The 18,218-nt window shown below is 28.5% G+C and overlaps 1 protein-coding gene across 3 annotated transcripts in view; it reads left to right on the plus strand.

Moving 5' to 3' along the window:
- The window catches only part of LOC142329855 (uncharacterized), a 349,453-nt gene that overhangs the window by 87,603 nt on the left and 243,632 nt on the right, over window positions 1-18,218 (plus strand). The window lies entirely within an intron of this gene.

An 18,218-nucleotide genomic window follows, 5' to 3' on the forward strand; every position in this document is an offset into this window, starting at 1 on the left:
AATGGATTTAAACGTTTCAAAAAAAAAGAATATGTATTTTTTTAATAGGAATATAAAATTTAATACTGATAATTTAGTTCTTACAAGTTCTGATTTCACTTTTAACCTATAATTATACAAAAAATTTATATTTCCTGATTCTATCAAAATTTTTTATTACGTTCGATAAATAAATTAAATTCTGAGTACGTTAAATGTAGTAAAAAAATTCAGTAGAAGTTTCTAAAGCTTTATAAACCATACATAAGTTTTACGGAAAAGCAACTAATGATGGTTTATTATCTTTTAGCCTTATCGTTATTATGATACGGAGTAGTTGTTTTAGATAATTCGGATAAACTACGTGATGAATTCTCAAAACATATGATATGTATCTTAGATAATTATTAAAAGAACTCCTCATCTAAAAAAAAAAATTAAGTATAATGTGTCCAACTATTCGCCAGAAGGTTTCAAATTTCTTTTTATTATGTTTACGCAAAAAAGAATGTTTACGTATCCGTCTGCCTTTTATACAAATCAACAGTTTTATCGATTGTGATGAAATTTTGCACACGTACAGTTCTAAAACTAGAAGAAAATTGTTATTTACATTTCATTTTGAAAAAGCTACCACATTAAGCAAAATTTTAACGCATAGTTTTTCGCGAATATCTCGAAAACGGTGAGAAAATCGACAAAAGTGGATGTAATTTTCTAGAATTCCAGAAAATTTATTTAATTCTACAGTCAAAGTTGAAAATTGGTTCACATCTGTTTTTTTCTTTACTCCATTGTGAGAGTGAGTCAGCATTTCATCTGCTATATCTTTCTCGCCCCTTTTTCACCTCATTGTCGGTCTCACTAACTCATAAAAAAAAAACCCGGTAACTGAACTTCAAAAACTGCCGAAACCGAAAAAGATTAAATAAGCGTCGAAGACCTCAAGCTACACGTCAAGCACGCGTGTAACCGCCAGTTAAGTTTTAAGCACGATTTTATTTTTTAATAAATAATTCAATAAGTTATTTAACAGTGAAAAAAATAGAAACTTTAAACTTATTTTTTTTAGAAAATTTTACAAAATATAGACTACTGATAAACAATAAACCATATAATATTACAAAAAAAAAATTAAAAACTTTCTTTATACTTTTTAATCATACTTTAAATCAAATTATTATCGTACATTGCATGAGTTTAATTTGTAGGTTAATTTGGATTTCAAAAGATGACATCATATATTGAAATTTGTAATATATTTATAAAGTAGCAACAAATTTTCAATCAAACATTTTCTGTACAAACTAATTTTATGACACATACAACAAGACTTGTTCGTACAATCCCACAATTACTATCTTATCTATAAGTCTCCACAATCTGCCGGCCTCCGTGGCGCGAGTGGTAGCGTCTCGGTTTTTCATCCGGAGGTCCCGGGTTCGAATCCCGGTCAGGCATGGCATTTTCACATACGCTATAAAAAAATCATTCATCTCATCTTCTGAAGAATGCCTAACTGCGGATTCGGAGGCTAAAAAGAAAAGTCTCCATAATCTGAAGATAATTCGATTTTATGTATTTATTGTTTTTACTTCCTTGTACGATGTAAATTAAGTATAGTGATCGCAAAAAATGTAGGTTTTCAGATTTCAACGAAGTATCCATTTGGACCATGCCTGAATCCATTTTGACTAGTTTTGTCGTGACGTCTGTACGTACGAAAGAATCTCGCTTAACCCAAAAACGATTAGACGTAGGATTTTGAAATATTGTATTTAGGATTGTTGTAAAAATCTAGTTGTGCACCTCTCCTTTTGATTGCAGTCGACTGGACGAAAAGCGTTCAAAAAACCCCAAAATCCAAAACATTTAGATTTTGTATTTTCTTTTTAACTGTAGTAATAAGCCCTCATTGAGAACTTTTCAAATATATCATAAGTGGTACTTATTTTCATTGGTTCCAGAATTACAGCTAAATAAAATTTTAATTAATGGAATTTGGATCCACACTGGGAAGGCAGATCGGTTCGAATTTTATTTTATTTTTTTAATTTAAATATTGATTTATTAATAAATTATTTATTATATAGTCGATAATTGGGAATATACAGAGGAAATGAATTAGAAATGCTGTTATAGAAGAAGAAGAGGTTGAAGAGGATGAAAAGGGAGATGCAATACTGAGACATGAAATGAAGAGAGCATTAAAAGATTTGAGTGGCAGAAAGGCTCCTGGGATAGACGGGATACCTGTAGAATTACTGGTAATGCAAGTGAGGAAGCGATAGATTCTTCAAAATTGTGATAATATTTATGAAAAAGGGGAAGTTACGTCAGACTTCAAAAAGAGTGTTATAGTAATAATACCAAAGAAAGCAGGAGCACATAAATGTGAAGAATCGAAAACAATCAGCTTAACTAGCCATATATCAAAAGTCTTAACTAGAATTCTGTACAGAATAATTGAGTAGAGAGGGGAAGAAATGTTACGAGAAGACCAATTTTGTTTCAGGAAAGGTATAGGGACAAGGAAAGCAATTTTGGCACTCAGATTAATAGTAGAAGAAAGATTAAAGAAAAACATACTAATATACTTGGCATTTATAGACCTAGAAAAGGCATTCAATAACGCAGACTAGAATAAAGTGTTCAGCATTTTAAAAAAAATTAGGGTTCAAATACAGAGCTAGAAGAACAATTGGTAACATTTAATATTTTAATCGAAGAACATGAGAAAGAAGCCGTAATAAGAAAGGGAGTCCGACAAGGATGTTTCCTATCCCTGTCTGTTACTTTTTAATCTTTATATAGAACTAGCAGTTAATTATGTTGAAGAACAATTTGGATCCGGAGTAACGGTACAAGGTGAAAAGATAACGATGCTACGATTTGCTGATGATATAGTAATTCTACCTGAGAGTAAAAAGGATTTAGAAAAAACAATGAATGGCATGGATGAAGTTCTACGCAAGATCTACCGCATGAAAATAAACAAGAACAAAACGGAAATAATGAAATGTAGTAGAAATAACGAAGATGGACCACTGAATGTAGGGATAGGAAGAGAAAAGATTATGGAGGAATTTTGTTATTTGAGAAGTAGAATTGCTAAAGATGGACGAAGCAGGAGCGGTATAAAATGCCGAATAGCACAGGCGAAACGAGCCTTCAGTCAGAAATATAATTTGTTTGCATCAAAGATTATTTTAAGAAATATAATTTGTTTACATCAAAGATTAAGTTAAACGTCAGGAAAAGATTTTTGAAAGTATATGTTTGGAGCGTCGTTTTATATGGAAGTGAAACTTGGACGATCGGAGTACCCGTGAAGAAAAAATTAGAAGCTTTTGAAATGTGGGGTGCTATAGGAGAATGTTAAAAATCAGATGGGTTGATAAAGTGACAGATGAAGAGATGTTGCGAAAAATAGATGAAGAAAGAAACATTTGAAAAAATATAGTTAAAAGAAGAGACATATTTATAGGTCACATATTAAGGCATCCTGGAATAGTCGTTTTAATATTGTAGGGACAAGTAGAACGAAAAAATTGTGCAGGCAGGCAACGTATATATATATATATATATATATATATATATATATATATATATAAAATAACAAAAGTTATTAGTGAAATAAAATTTTATATACTTTTAAAAATGTGTATATGCAATTTAATAGGCGTACAAGGAAGTCACGTGGTGTCCACATCAGATTTTTTTAATTTATTAATTTTTTTTGGTGATTTTAATTTTATAAAAATGGTTAATCAATGATGAACTAATATATTTCGCATAGTCGTTTTATCTGGACAATTTGAGACTAATTAAATTTATTTATATAAATATATACATGAAATTTATTAATATACAAGCATTCACGAGGATGCGGAAATACATTAACACAAGTACGTTATATATACGTATGTAAGGGAAATATAAATAATATTGCAGTATATGATATAAAATGAAAGCTCATCATCTGATTCCTTGTTGCGTCAACTCGACTATAAAATAAATGATAGGTTAAAATAGACAGACACATTCAGTACAACGTTTATAAAAGTAATTTATATATTTAAAGTTCACCGTTCATATTCATTCCTAATTACTGTTTAATTTTATTTTTAAGACTAAGTACGGTAGTTAGCAATTAATAGATTGATGCACACATTAATTTCTTTTTGATTTATTACCCTGATAAAAACGTGGTGTCATTATTCAAGGTGATACTGAATCACAATTTCACAAACATACACGTTAAATTATTTACACTTCTATACACATAAATTTTGCTTCCTGATTACAGTATTCTTTTGTTATATTTTTTCTTCATATATAAATTATTATTATAAATCATCTAATATTTTTTAATAATTATCAAATTAATAACATAGTTTTTTTTATTCCAGTTATATATTCATTCTTTTTATATAGCTGTTATTTACTCAGTGAAATTAAATGTAAGATTTTTTACGAAATTTAAAAGATTTTGTTGGATCTGATATTAAAATAACATTTTTTTAAATTTGATTTGTTTTTTTAAACTTAAGATTTTGTTTTAAAAACGATCACAATAATTCTGAAAAAGATCAACTTATAAATAATAATTAAGCTTTTTCATTCCTGGAATCGTAGCTCTAGAGAGCTATACTATAATGAAAAAATAAACAATTAAAAATCAATTAAATATGAATTAAAAATGTGGTATAGGTTTTTTTTAATGCTTCAAGATCCAGGGATCCCAAAAAAGAGTGAAGGAATTTTGTACGTATATACGTGTGTTAGCGTATTTGAAGCTTAATAACTTTTAACTGGATGAACCGATTTTGATGAAAGTTTGCTCAGAGACTCATGTATATGGGACAAATCCTTGGTAAAAGTTTTGATTTATTAGATATTTTTTATTCGAATTTTTGTAATGTTTTCCTAACCATAGTGGTAGTTGTGTAAGTCGCCCAAAAAAATATTTTGAGTCAACATACGGGATGGGGGAACCGATCAAAGTTTAAAAATATCGATTTTTTTTACATTTAAAAAATTTTTCCATGTGTAAATTATTCTTCCACTACTTAAGAATAAATAACCAATGTCAGGAAAGTATTACAACTTTGTTGTCAACTTCTTTTTTTATCAGGATAACCAATAATAAAAATTATAATTTATTTTTCTACTTTCTACTTAATTGGAAAAAGACTTCAACAAATTCTTCAGTTATTGCCTACGTTTAACTCCTTGTACGAAGTAAAGGAGGTATTGTAATCCTGAAAAATTTCGGTCTTCAGATTTAATTTCCTTTTTTCTTTTTTTAACTTTTTTTTTTACTTCCTTGTACGTAGGAAGTATTGTGATCGCGAAACATTTCGGTTTTCATATTTCAACGGAAATATCCATTTTAACTAGTTTAGGCGTAACGTCTGTATGTATGTGCGTATGTATCTCACATAACCCAAAAATAATTAGCCGTAGTATGTTGAAATTTTGGTTTTAACACTGTTGTAACATTTAGTTGTGCACCTGCCTTTTTGATTGCAATCGAAATTATAATTAATGAAATATTTGGATCTTATTAAAGGGAAGGCACATCGGTTCTAATAAGACTTCATCTCCATTTGTTTTTTTTTTTTTTTTTTTTTTTTTTTTTTTTTCATTCAAATTTTTTTATTTATTAATGAAATAAAGTTTTATGTACTTTTAAAAATCTGTTCCGAAAGATTTTTTGGAAAGAAATCTAGGTGCGAATGTAGGAAGTGTACTTTTAAGGACATATAACAATCGTAATTTTTGTAAAATGTTATAAGATCGTTGATATGTAACGGAGATACATACACATTTTTAGGATTACACAGTGGGTCATGTTTCCCATTTTTCTGTTCAGGAATGAGTGATTCGCGTTTAGACCATTCTTTTCTAATGAAATGGTTTTTTCTGTCCCTAGTATCCCATTCACACAAAAAAGAACATTACTTTGTGTAACCAAGCTGCAGATCAATTATAAGTGCAATTACCTTCAAATCACCACAAATATTCCATTCATACACTGCACATTGAAGCTTTTCCAATATAAATTTTTCATACGTTTTTATAAAGTTTTCATATGTTTCTTTCATAATTGCAGAGTGAGCCACAGGTAATGATGGGAATACATTGCCTTATGCAGAAGCAGTGCTTTAAACTAACTTTAGAGGAATCAATGAACAAGTTGGATTATGTTCATTAAAAAGTGTCTCCGTAAGAGAAGAAATGTCATTACTAAACACTAATCAATTTTCTTCACAAAAATAGTCTTTAAATTCAGAATGACGATTACAATAATAAGTACATATCTTTGTATTCTTTTGAAGAATATCTCATCCTTTTAGCCGGGTAGGAAGCATTTCAGACTGGTTTTTGGATAAATTTTAATCCCGTATGAGATCGTTAAGGTTTTCTTCAGTCAGTAAATGAGGCTCAGATTAACTGCTTTCTTCAAAAGTTGTATCACCAGAATCTATTTCTCTTTCTTCCTTACTTCCATCAGACTACTCAGCTCTCTTCATCTAATGTCACATGTACAATAATACAATAATACAATACGTATTATACAATAATTCAGACACCCAAAGCACTCACAATGACGTGCTTACTGGTTCATTACTATCTTACAACTGTCATCGTTCTGATGAATGTGTGCTACACTAGATCACGTTTGTACATGTCAATACACGTCTGAACCTGCACAACAGTAGCAACGCTACCCTTTGGGTTAGCTCATTTCATTCTATCGTATTTAGAATGCTATAGGAACTTTTAATTGACAATGGGTAAATGGACGATAAAAACGTTCTAAAATATTCTACAAAATTAAAATAACAAAAAAACAGTGAGTGATGAAGAAATTCCGAATACATATTTGAAAACAGGATAAAAAATTTCATTAAGTACACGTATTGGTACTCGTGAGACAAAAATCATGTTGATCAGTGTAATTAATTTTAACAAAAGTTTATTTCTGGTATTAGAATATTTTTAACAACCAATATCCATGCAGAATTAAGTGAAACTTGATTAAAAAATCTGATGTGGACACCACATAAGGTCCTTGTACGCCTATTAAATTACATATACACATTTTTTGTGCACTTCATTTAAACTTATTTCATTTGAAAGTGAGATATGATCGTCCCAATTCTTTAATAAAGTGTATAATTACAAAATTGCATTGTGGTGGACACCACATTACATTATGTTCATTTGTGGTGTCTGTATCAGTATTTTATACTAGTTTATATATTAATTTTTTTTTCACGCCGCACAAGTAGTTATGTGTGGTGTAAATAGGAACGCGTCGGATCCGTAATCATGCACACATCAGTTTTAATCCGAGTTCATATACATATATTTTGTTAACCTTTTTTTTAAATTTAAATATATTGATTTATTAATAATTATTAACCTCTTTAAAAATTTTTGAATTAAAATGAAAAGTATATAAAATTTTACTTCACTAATAACTTTTGATTTTTTTCATATTTTTTTTCAATCAAAGGATAATAATTATTAATAAATCAATATATTTAAATTTTAAAAAAAGTTAAGAAAAAAAGGAGATGAAATCTGATTCGAACCGATGTACCTTGTAAGATCCAAACATTTCATTAATTAAAATCTTATTTGGCTATAACTCTGAAACCAATGAAAATAAGTACCATTTATATATCGTTTATATATCGCTCTCAATGGACTTATTACTGCAATTAAGAAAAAGTCAAAAGTGAATTTTGGGCTTTTTTAGATCCTTTTGGTCAAATCGGTTGCAATCAAATGTAGTGGTGTACAACTAGATGTTACAACAGTCCAAAATTCCAAATTTCAACATTCTACGGCTAATAGTTTTTGAGTTATGCGAGGTACATACGTACGTACGTTCAGAAGTCACGACGAAACCAGTGAAAATGGATTCAGGTATCATCAAAATGGATATTTCCGTCGAAACCTGAAAACCGAAATTTTTTGCGATTATAATACTTCTTTTACTTCATACAAGGATGTAAAACTGTTAACTATATATTAAAATCATCTTGGAAAAAATGGAATTATATGTTTCACTACCGTGTTCGGTTGCATAAACACTTAGAAACACAGAAATAATTAATTTATATATTACTACTTTTTTATTGTCTCGGATAATTTTTCTCATTAATATATATAGTAGATAATAAAATTATTAATTAAACAATATACGAATATTAAGAATTTATATAATTAAAAAAAAAAATGTTAAAAAAACATTAGGTAAATGAAATTAAATTGATCTTATCAAATGAATAAAAACATTTATAATAAATTAAATAAATATAATGAGGAATTTTTTTTCATAATTTTCTATATTGAAGCAATTCATATAAAAAGAAAAATAAAGTACTTTTCGTATAAAAAAAATAAAGAAACAAGAAGCAAAATTTGTTGTTAGTATTTCCTTGTAAAAGAACTTTGTGGTTTGTATCAATATCCACATCCTTCCTATTTCTATTATATGAATCCTTATTAGGCAAATATTAATGGTACACAAATATCGCAAGTATACGTACATTATACTTTTTATCGTGGTGTTGTTTTTTTTTTTTTTTTTTAAGTCAACCGTAAAGTTAAATTTTAAGGTATATAGATATTTTTATATTTAATGCCATGTAGTTTTTTGAAGTATGATTTTTTTTTATTTAGCTACAAAAAATAAACATGATTAATGTATTCGATAATTTATAAGTATATAATTATATAAAAAAACTTGTGTTCTTTTTTTTAATTACTTTAATTGAAATATATTGCCATATTCTTTATCATTTAATAAATTGAATTACATTAATAATAAGATTGAAATAAAATGTTATTTAATTTGGGAATGACTTTCTTCTCTATCACAAAATTATAATGCTACTGACCTCCATTATTGCCCTTATCTCTGAGAATGCTATCAGCCTCCTTCAATCTTAAAATAAAGTAGTGGACTGAATTCTTCGACTTTTTCCTGTTTTGCCTCCGGGAATCACCGTCACGTATTACTTCAGAGTATGAATGTGGATGATATGTATGAGTGTAAGTGAAGTGTAGTCTTGTACAGTCTCAGTTCGACATTTTTGAGGTGTGAAACCCAATCACCAAAGAACAACGATATCCACGATTTAATATTCAAATCTGTATGAATGTAATTGGCTTTACTAGGATTTGAACGTCGGAACTGTCGACTTGAAAAGGTTAAACGTAACCAAACGATTATTTTTTTAAGGCTATACTTGATCTATAGGTTATTTTTAATATTTCTGGGGTAATTCCCACATTTTGAAATGAAAGCTGAGAGGAAAATTTGTAATTGTTTAAAGTTTTATCAGTTTTAAATAAAAAAATTTATTCTAAAAGAAATGTTTAAAAATTAAAACATAATTCTTTCCTTCTACATAGAATTATCCCAGTTTTTATCATTACTGTAAAACAGAAGAGCTACTAGAAACATTAGCTTGGCTTATTTTCTCTAAGAGTAATGATGTTCACTTGAAACGGTGTAGCTTTTAGGGCTGAATATCACCTGCATTTTGGTGAACTTGACATATTGATATGCAACAGTATATTTTATTCAGTGATGAAGAAGCCTGAAATTCTTTCTTTAGTAAACCTGGCATGGAAGCTTATTATTATTGTAAGCTGATTGTTAAGACGCAAGGTTATTTAAATGAGGTTGTTTAATTGGGTTATTTAATTTTTAAATGAAAGTTGACATCTCTGGTAAATTCTCATTTTTTTGTCAGCATGGATACCAACCTGAGCTTACCTGTTGAGTCAACCTTGAGCCAATCTGATCTGGTTCTGATCTGATCTGAGTTGGTTCTGGTCCTACCAGAACCAACTTTGCATCACTCCATCGTAACAGAACTATTTTTGTTTATATCGATGAAGACTTAAAAATGTATAATCTGATTATGCTACTACAATTGAAATAAAATCAATTAAAGGACATTTTGGTCCAGTTCATTGTGTATGTTTTTCACAGGGTGGTGAACTTTATGCGTCTGGTTCTAAAGATGGTACACTCAGGCTTTGGCAAACAATGATTTGGCAACTCATATAAAAGAACATATTCCTATAATGTAGAAAAAGAAATATATTGTAAAAGATATGAGAGGTCAATCTCATGTACAAGAACAGAAAGAATCGAAATGATGGAAAAATTCGGTAATATTAAAATAGATGAACCGATGACAACTTTGAAATCAAATGTAACACAAATAGTAAAATTTTGGCAGGGATGCTAACCTGAGCTAACAAATAATAAAAAAGTGAGAATTTAACAGTGATGCCAACCTATATTTAAAAATTAAATAATCCTGTGTCTTAACACTGCTGTGCCACTCTTCAAGAGTGATTTGTGACTCATATTAGTTCACCTATTACTGTTTGGAGAATTATATCCAGAATTGTCATAGTCTTTTCAGCGACCTTCTGAAATTTAAATAAGGGCTTTGACCTTGAAAATTTTTTATTTTTATTTTTTATTGTTATTTATTATCATAAACGTTACAGTTTAGATTATTGGGTTTGTTATGTTATTTAGGAGAAACATAATCGATAGTAAGTGAAACTTACAAAAAATCCTTACAAAGTAAATTGATTAAAATTTGTAGAACGACATTTTTAATTAAAAATATTTGTAACAAAAAAAATTATTTATCAATGCCAAAATTAATCATTACAATACAAGTAATGAAACCTCTCATTCTTTATGGGTATAGAAACAGTTTACTTTAACACTAGAAAAAAAAATATTAAAAATAAAGAAAAAAGTTTTCAAAATATATACGGACTTAAAGAGAACGATAATACTTATAAATTAATCCAAGTGCAATTGAAATTTATCAATACACTAGAAACAGATAAAAAAAACGAGTAAAATTTCTTGGATTTATGATGACGATGAATAAATATAGATTGAATTAACAATTCTTTGATAAAATTTGGAATTATGAAAACCACCGAGATTATATCGAACAAAAGAAAACAGAAATGCAAAAATGCAGTCTAATTTATGAAATTATTTTAAATAGAGATGAGTTTAGAAAGTTCTAAAGTTTGAACAGATTTATGGAACAGAAAAAGTCTAGTTGTATGAAATTGACTGAAGAAAATAAAAAGATCACATCAGAATAAATTCTATGACAAAAATTAAACAAATTATATTTGATGATACTTGATGGTCTATTCGCACAAAAAAAAATATATATGAATATGAATTTTAGTGAGAAGAAATAATTTATTATGAAATAAAAAATAAAAACTTGTCAATAAATGTATCAAATATATATTTATAAAGTAATTGTCGGTAATATTAAAATGATAAATGATTATAATTAAGATAACTTTCACTTCTATTTGGGTTTTTTTTATTTTTATTTACGTAAATTTATCCAATTATATTGAATATTTGATTACGAAGGTTAAATTTTAAATTAATATGTTAATTATACATATATATTAAAAACTCTTACATAGTTATAATAATAATACATTACATTACATAGTAATATAAATTCATATTACATATGCTAAATCATGTGTGCTTAAGTATTATTTTATTCTATGATTTAATTTTATATACGTTTTTAATATTAACATTCACGAACATTGTTTAAAATTTTTAATTGCTATCAATCTTACATGTCTAGTAGAAGTAACATGTCTTTGGCCTGGTATTTTCTTGTGACTTGTTTTAATATTGTTAATACATTATAACCTTCTTTGCATTTATATCTCAGTCTTATTTTGACAGCAGTTTTACGTTGAGATATTTAAATATTTTTGTTTTATCAGTATAGATAAACATTTTGTAATAATCAAGTTAGTTGTTTCAGAATTCCTGTAGTTAATTTGTTTTGTTATTGCAAAGCAATATATAACTTCGTAAGAGTGATTACAAAATATCAGTTTTTTTTTTCAGCGATATTATCATTATTTTAGTAGAAATATATTTGCTAAATTTTTATTAGGTTTACGCATATTGTGCTAATTCACGATTGTAAATTATTTACGTTAATCATAATGTTTTCATAGGGTAAATTTATACTATTACATAAAGAGAAAGATGGTTTTTTTTTGTTCAAGATGAATAATAAAACTTCTTGATCAGTAGCAACCAAATTTTTGCCCATGTTTCTTGGCATAACTGAGAAAATATATATTTCATCTCGAAAAATCTCGAAGAAAGAAAAACAAAAAATATATATAAATATGTAGTAGTGGAGATTTGCCGGTTGAAGTACAAACTTTAATGAACTGAGAACTGTGAGTCTTGTATCATCGTATGAGCTGGGTTTGAACTGAATGATACGAGTAAGTCGAATGAATAAATATTACAAAAAATAATAGAATTAAATTTACGTTAAAAAAAGAAAAAATATTAAATAAATTAAAAAAATACTGTTAACAAGAATGGGTTTCCCCATGGGGACTGCGTGTGAAGCTAGAGTGGTGAGAATCTCGTGGTAGGCAAGACCAGTCATCTCCACCAACGGATAACAAACAGGATGTCCCTGGGGCGATGTTTTGGAAGGTGCAATGGGGTGCTCTTATAATATATCTGCAAACAATCATCCGATTGTCAAAATTCATACGGGGTATCGAATAGCAAGTTGAAAGCTCATTTTTGCACGCATAAGGTACACCTCTCCATCTCACAGATCACGGTTATTCGGAAATGTATGCATATGTTACGGTAAAACCCCGAATACCGGTAAATCTTAAGTTTTACCGGTAAATTCTAACCATTTACCAAGTTACTTGGTAAAAGTCCGAAAAAATCTTGAAAACACATTTAATTCGGACTTTTAACAAATCGTTTTGTTCATTGTTGACAATTACCATATTCTGTTGGTAAAAGTTGACAATTCTGTAACGAAATCACTTCTAAATAGGAAAGAGCATGAATTTAAAAATGCTCTTCTCAATTTGGGGATTTCAATTCGTATATTGTTAATATATGAAAAGATGACTGGAACATCTACTATTGAAAAGATGAAGGTAGCATCGTCTAAAAAGTTCCAAAAACTTTCTGTCGGGCAAAACGTCAGAGTGAAAGTTCCAGATATAAATAGAGCAAAGTTGGATCCAAAATCAATTATAGCTGTCATTATTGGTATTAAACACGATGATTTTTATGAACTTGGTACAAAGGTGGGTAAACTACAAGCGATGTATACGAAAAACTAGATTACGTTGTACAAAGAAAGTTTTTTGAGTGTTAAGGAAGTTGGAACTAAGACAGTGAGCAAACGAGAAGTTGTGAAAAAGTCTTTAGTTGGTGGGTAGGGATTCACAAAATGCAACTGCGTGAAAAAGTGTACGACGAACAGATTTTTGTGCAAATGTGCAAAATTACTTTGTAATTATAAATGCCATAATAGTCAACCTTACTGCAATAAATAATAACGTATGAATTTCAAAATTTCGTACAATTGGAACACTAAGTTTAACAAAACTTTTCATTCAAAAAGTAACTAATATGAAGAGCAAATATTTCTTGCTCGAGTTATTATCTAGTACTTGAGATGGGCATTATTTTTAGTTAGAGTTTTTTTGTAATTTGTATTCTCGAAAGAATTAATTTAATTATAACAACGAACATATTGCTATTTACCATTGTAGAAGTTTGCTGAAAATTATTCATTCCTGGATATTAGTGTATATGAATTAATTATTTGTAAAGTTTTTGAAATTTCTTAGTATTATATAGCAAAATAAATGTTTTTTGTTATCTTTTGAAAAAAAACTGTTTCATTTTTTACCCGCAGTGCACTGAAATTCAGAAATTGGGAAGAGCATTTTTAAATCCATACTTTTGAGTGATTTCAATACAGAATTGTCAACTTTTACTAACAGTCTATGGTAAATGTCAATAATGACCAAAACTATTTGGTAAAAATCCGAAATAACTGTGTTTTCAAGATTTTTTGGGACTTTTATCAAGTGACTTGATAAATGTTAGAATTTACCGGTAAAACATAAGATTTACCGGTATACGGGGTTTTACCGTAACACACACACACACATATATATATATATATATATATATATATATATATATTGTTTGTCTGCTTGTTATTTTGTTATTGTCATTATTTGACTGAGTCTTTACACACCAAAAATACTACTCTTACACCAATGAAACAAGTGCTGATCGCCACAACGACAATTTTTTTTCTACAATTTAATTTACTCATGATTTACTAACTTCAAAATCAAGAAATAGATTCACAAATTTAATAAACCTGTTATGAAAATATATCCTATTTCTCTCTTCTCTGGTCCGCTTTCGGGAGCGAGGTTAATGTTTAGACCCTCCCACACCGCAGCTCCTTCGCAGAGTTCTCCACACATCCATTCTCATTCTAACAGCGAATATCTCAGATAACCGGTGCTCAATGACAAAAAGCCTATATTGGCGAAGTAAGTACTCACAGTTTTGTCCCTCGCCACCCAGCTTGCTATTCTATCCATAACAGCATCAGATCCTCCCAGCCATCCTCCGCAGAACTAAAAATGCTTTTCTACAACAGTAGTAGTAGTAGTAGTAGTAGTAGTAGTAGTAGTTTCTTTTCTTTTTCTGTTTAGCCTCCGGAATCATCGTAAGGTATTACTTCAGAGAATAAATGACGATGATATGTATGAATGTAAATAATCATGTAGAGTCTCAGGTGGACCACTCCTGAGATGTGTGGTTAATTGAAACCCAACCACCAAAGAACACCGCTATCCATGACCTAGTAATTGAAACCGTATAAAAGTAACTGCCTTTACAGTTGTATTTCAACCTAAGAACTCCCGACTTCGAAATCAGCTGATTTGCAATGAGTTCACCATTATATCAACCCGTAGGATATATCTACAACACAATGTTTCTCATAAAAAAAAAATTTTTGGTATAACTAAATTTTGTATTTTCTAGTACAAGACAAAAGTTAACACCCAAAAATAGCATAGCCATCACAAAAAAAAAAATAACAGGAATATTAGAAAAAATGATGTATGATGTAGTTTCCCGTTTGTTTTCTCCATTAAGCGATTATTAAAAATCTACCAGAGTATATCTAATATTCAATCCTATAAGTTTTATCACTACTTTCCGAAAAAAAGTATTAGGAAACTATTAACATTTTTTTTTTCTTTATTATTTGACTGAATTTTACTATTTTACTAGGCACTGTACTTCTGTACTTTACTTTGCATCTTAATAAATCCTAACTTAAAATTTTCTATGATTTATAAAGTATTAGGTTCATTGCAAACATTACGATTATTTCTCATAATAATTCCCTACCACTAGTATAATTCAGGTAAACTTAATCAAGAGTATTCTTTTTATTTTAATTCTATGTTTTTCTATAATTTCCTAGTTTAAGTCTAAGGATTTTTTTTTTCATTTTTTTATACTAAAGCTGAAGAAGTAATAATAAAAAAAATATTTTATTCAGTGTTACCAATATATAATAACTGTTGTAAAAAAAAATGTTTTTATTATCTTATCTTATATTTTCTCTTTTTACCTTATAAATTATTATTATTATAAGAAAATTATTATCAGTCTTATTTAAATGAACGGAAAATACTCAGTTGTTACCGTAAAATTCGATAAAAAGAAAGAAAACATTTTCAATACAAAAAATAATTTTATTTTCAAATTTTATTTTTTATCTACTTTTAGATATTTGATACCTGTAAAGTAAGTTAAATTACCGGTGTTTTTAATTGCTAATTTTTTCTTACAAGCTAAAAATATTTTATTTACGTTGTGTTTCATATAAATTTTCTTATTTTAAACATCCATTGGAAGTTATCCAATAATAATAATAATAATTGAAGATAAATTTTTATCTCTAATAATAAACACCATGGTTCTACGAGCCATAACGTAAATATAGATTTTATCTTTTGTAAAGGATAAGTTATATAAAACTAGATACAAATCATATGTGTGTGTATGTGTTTTAAAAAATTTGATTAGCAAAGTTATCATTTAAATTTATTATTATTTCACTTAAAACAGCTTTTGTCGATAAATTTTCTTTCATTTATTCTATAAAGATAAAATAAAATTTGCAGTAATGATTATACCATTTATTATTACTAAGTATTTCTAAAAATAACTTTTTTTTCCTTTTCTAAGAGTAATAGTTAATTTAACCATAATAATAATATTAAAGAATAAGCAATTTATTTAATATTTATTCTAATATATATATTTTTTTAATATAAATATAAAGTTTTTCCGTTAAATTATAAAATTTTACCTCAGGATATATGTTCATATTAATAACAGTATCCTTTAATACTTCTAGTAGATTTTTTCTTTTACAGAAAAAAGGAGAGGCTAATAATTATTACTAGAGAAGAATTAAAAATATTGTTTAAATAATATTTTTATCTTATAATTTGTATATTACCATTTTAACAGCAAACGTATATAACAGCAATAATATGTGTTGTTTTTCTTCTTTTTTTTGTTTATTTATTCCTTATTTTCTTTTACACAGTTTTATGCATATGCATGCATGCATACCTCATTAAAATTATACATAGTTTCTATGTGAAGTATTTAATTTAATATGTAAAATATGTACGTACGATTTTTAAAGTATGCAGTTACTATAATAATAATTACTTAATTTTTTTTTATTAATTAATTTTATATAAATAAGCACTTTGAAAACTTTGGCATATATCCATTTTTGTAATTTAACTTTTAATATATCAATAATTATACAAACTCATTAATAAAATTATATTTCTAAAGGTTACTTAATGTTTACGTATGTAAAAAAATTATCAGGTTTACAATTTATAAATTTAACCTGTCTTCAGGTTGAATTCATGAAATAACTATATTTCTTTTGTTAGATTGATATACCTCATTGTCATATTTTTTTCAAATATATCTTTAAGTTGTAGTTTATTTACGTAATTTAAAACTTCATATTTTTGTAGTAAGGCCTATTAACAACGATAAAACGTTATTATTTAAAACAATAATATTCTTATACATAAATATTATAAGTAATCTTATATATTCTTATAAGTAAATATAATTTATAAATATTCCCATAATTACATTAATTTCTTTTTTTCTTTTATTCATCAGTAAATATTTAATGTGGTTCTTTTGCCGATCTCCGAGGCAGAGTGGTAGTGTCTCAGCCTTTCATTCGGAAATCCGTAGTTCGAATCTTGGCCAGGCATGACAATTTTCATACGCAACAAAATTCTATTTCCATATGATTTATATAGAATAAATTGCCATTTTACATCGATATAGAACACCCCAGCTCATTAGTAGTAGCGGCCGTACTATTTTAAATTTTATTCATCGTGATATAAATTCACTGGGAAGGTACTTCCGAAGATGGCGCCTCCAACCAAATGCTAGTAAAACAGAGGTGTCATCCTTCCATTTAAGTAACAAGTTTGCTAATAGAGAGCTTAAAATTCTATTCGAAAATACATGGATCTTTCACAATTAGACACCAAAATACCTAGGCGTGACACTTGATAGAACGCTTTCATTTACGGAGCACCTAATGACCTCGTCTTCTCAACCACGTCTTCTTGGCTGCAGAATATTGGGCGCCAGTGTGGCTTAATAGCCCGTATGTTTATAGCATTGATGCTCAACTTAATAACACTATGAGAATGGTTGCCGGGGTTATCAGGTCTACTCCTGTGTAATAGCATCTATTATTGAGCCACATAGCACTCACAAACCTGCGCCGAATGAACGCTCTTATAAGAGAGTACAAGAAGATTATGGACAATAGAAACCTACCAATACATGAGGACATTGAGGATGCCAATCATGGTCGCCTTCGACCTAGAAAGCCACTTATCAAAACAGCAATTAGTGCCACAGAGGAAGGATTTAACCTAATTAACGCCTGGCAACAAGAATGAACCACAAAGCAGAATAACCAAATCCCATGTATTACTCAAAAGCCGCCGGGTTTTGACTTGCCATATAAGACATGGTCAACGCTAAACAGAGTACGAACTCAACATGATAGGTACGCCTATTTCCTGTATTTATGGGGTAAAACACCGACGCCCCTTTGCGAGTTTGGTAAAAATCTAACTGTTAAACACATCACAGAAGTTTGCCCTAGGACAGCTTATGAAAGGACTCCTAAAGATTTCCTGATGGCGACTCCAGAATCATTAGCTTATATTAA

The sequence above is a fragment of the Lycorma delicatula genome, chromosome 9 (assembly GCF_047948215.1).
Source record: "Lycorma delicatula isolate Av1 chromosome 9, ASM4794821v1, whole genome shotgun sequence".
Lineage (NCBI taxonomy): Eukaryota > Metazoa > Arthropoda > Insecta > Hemiptera > Fulgoridae > Lycorma > Lycorma delicatula.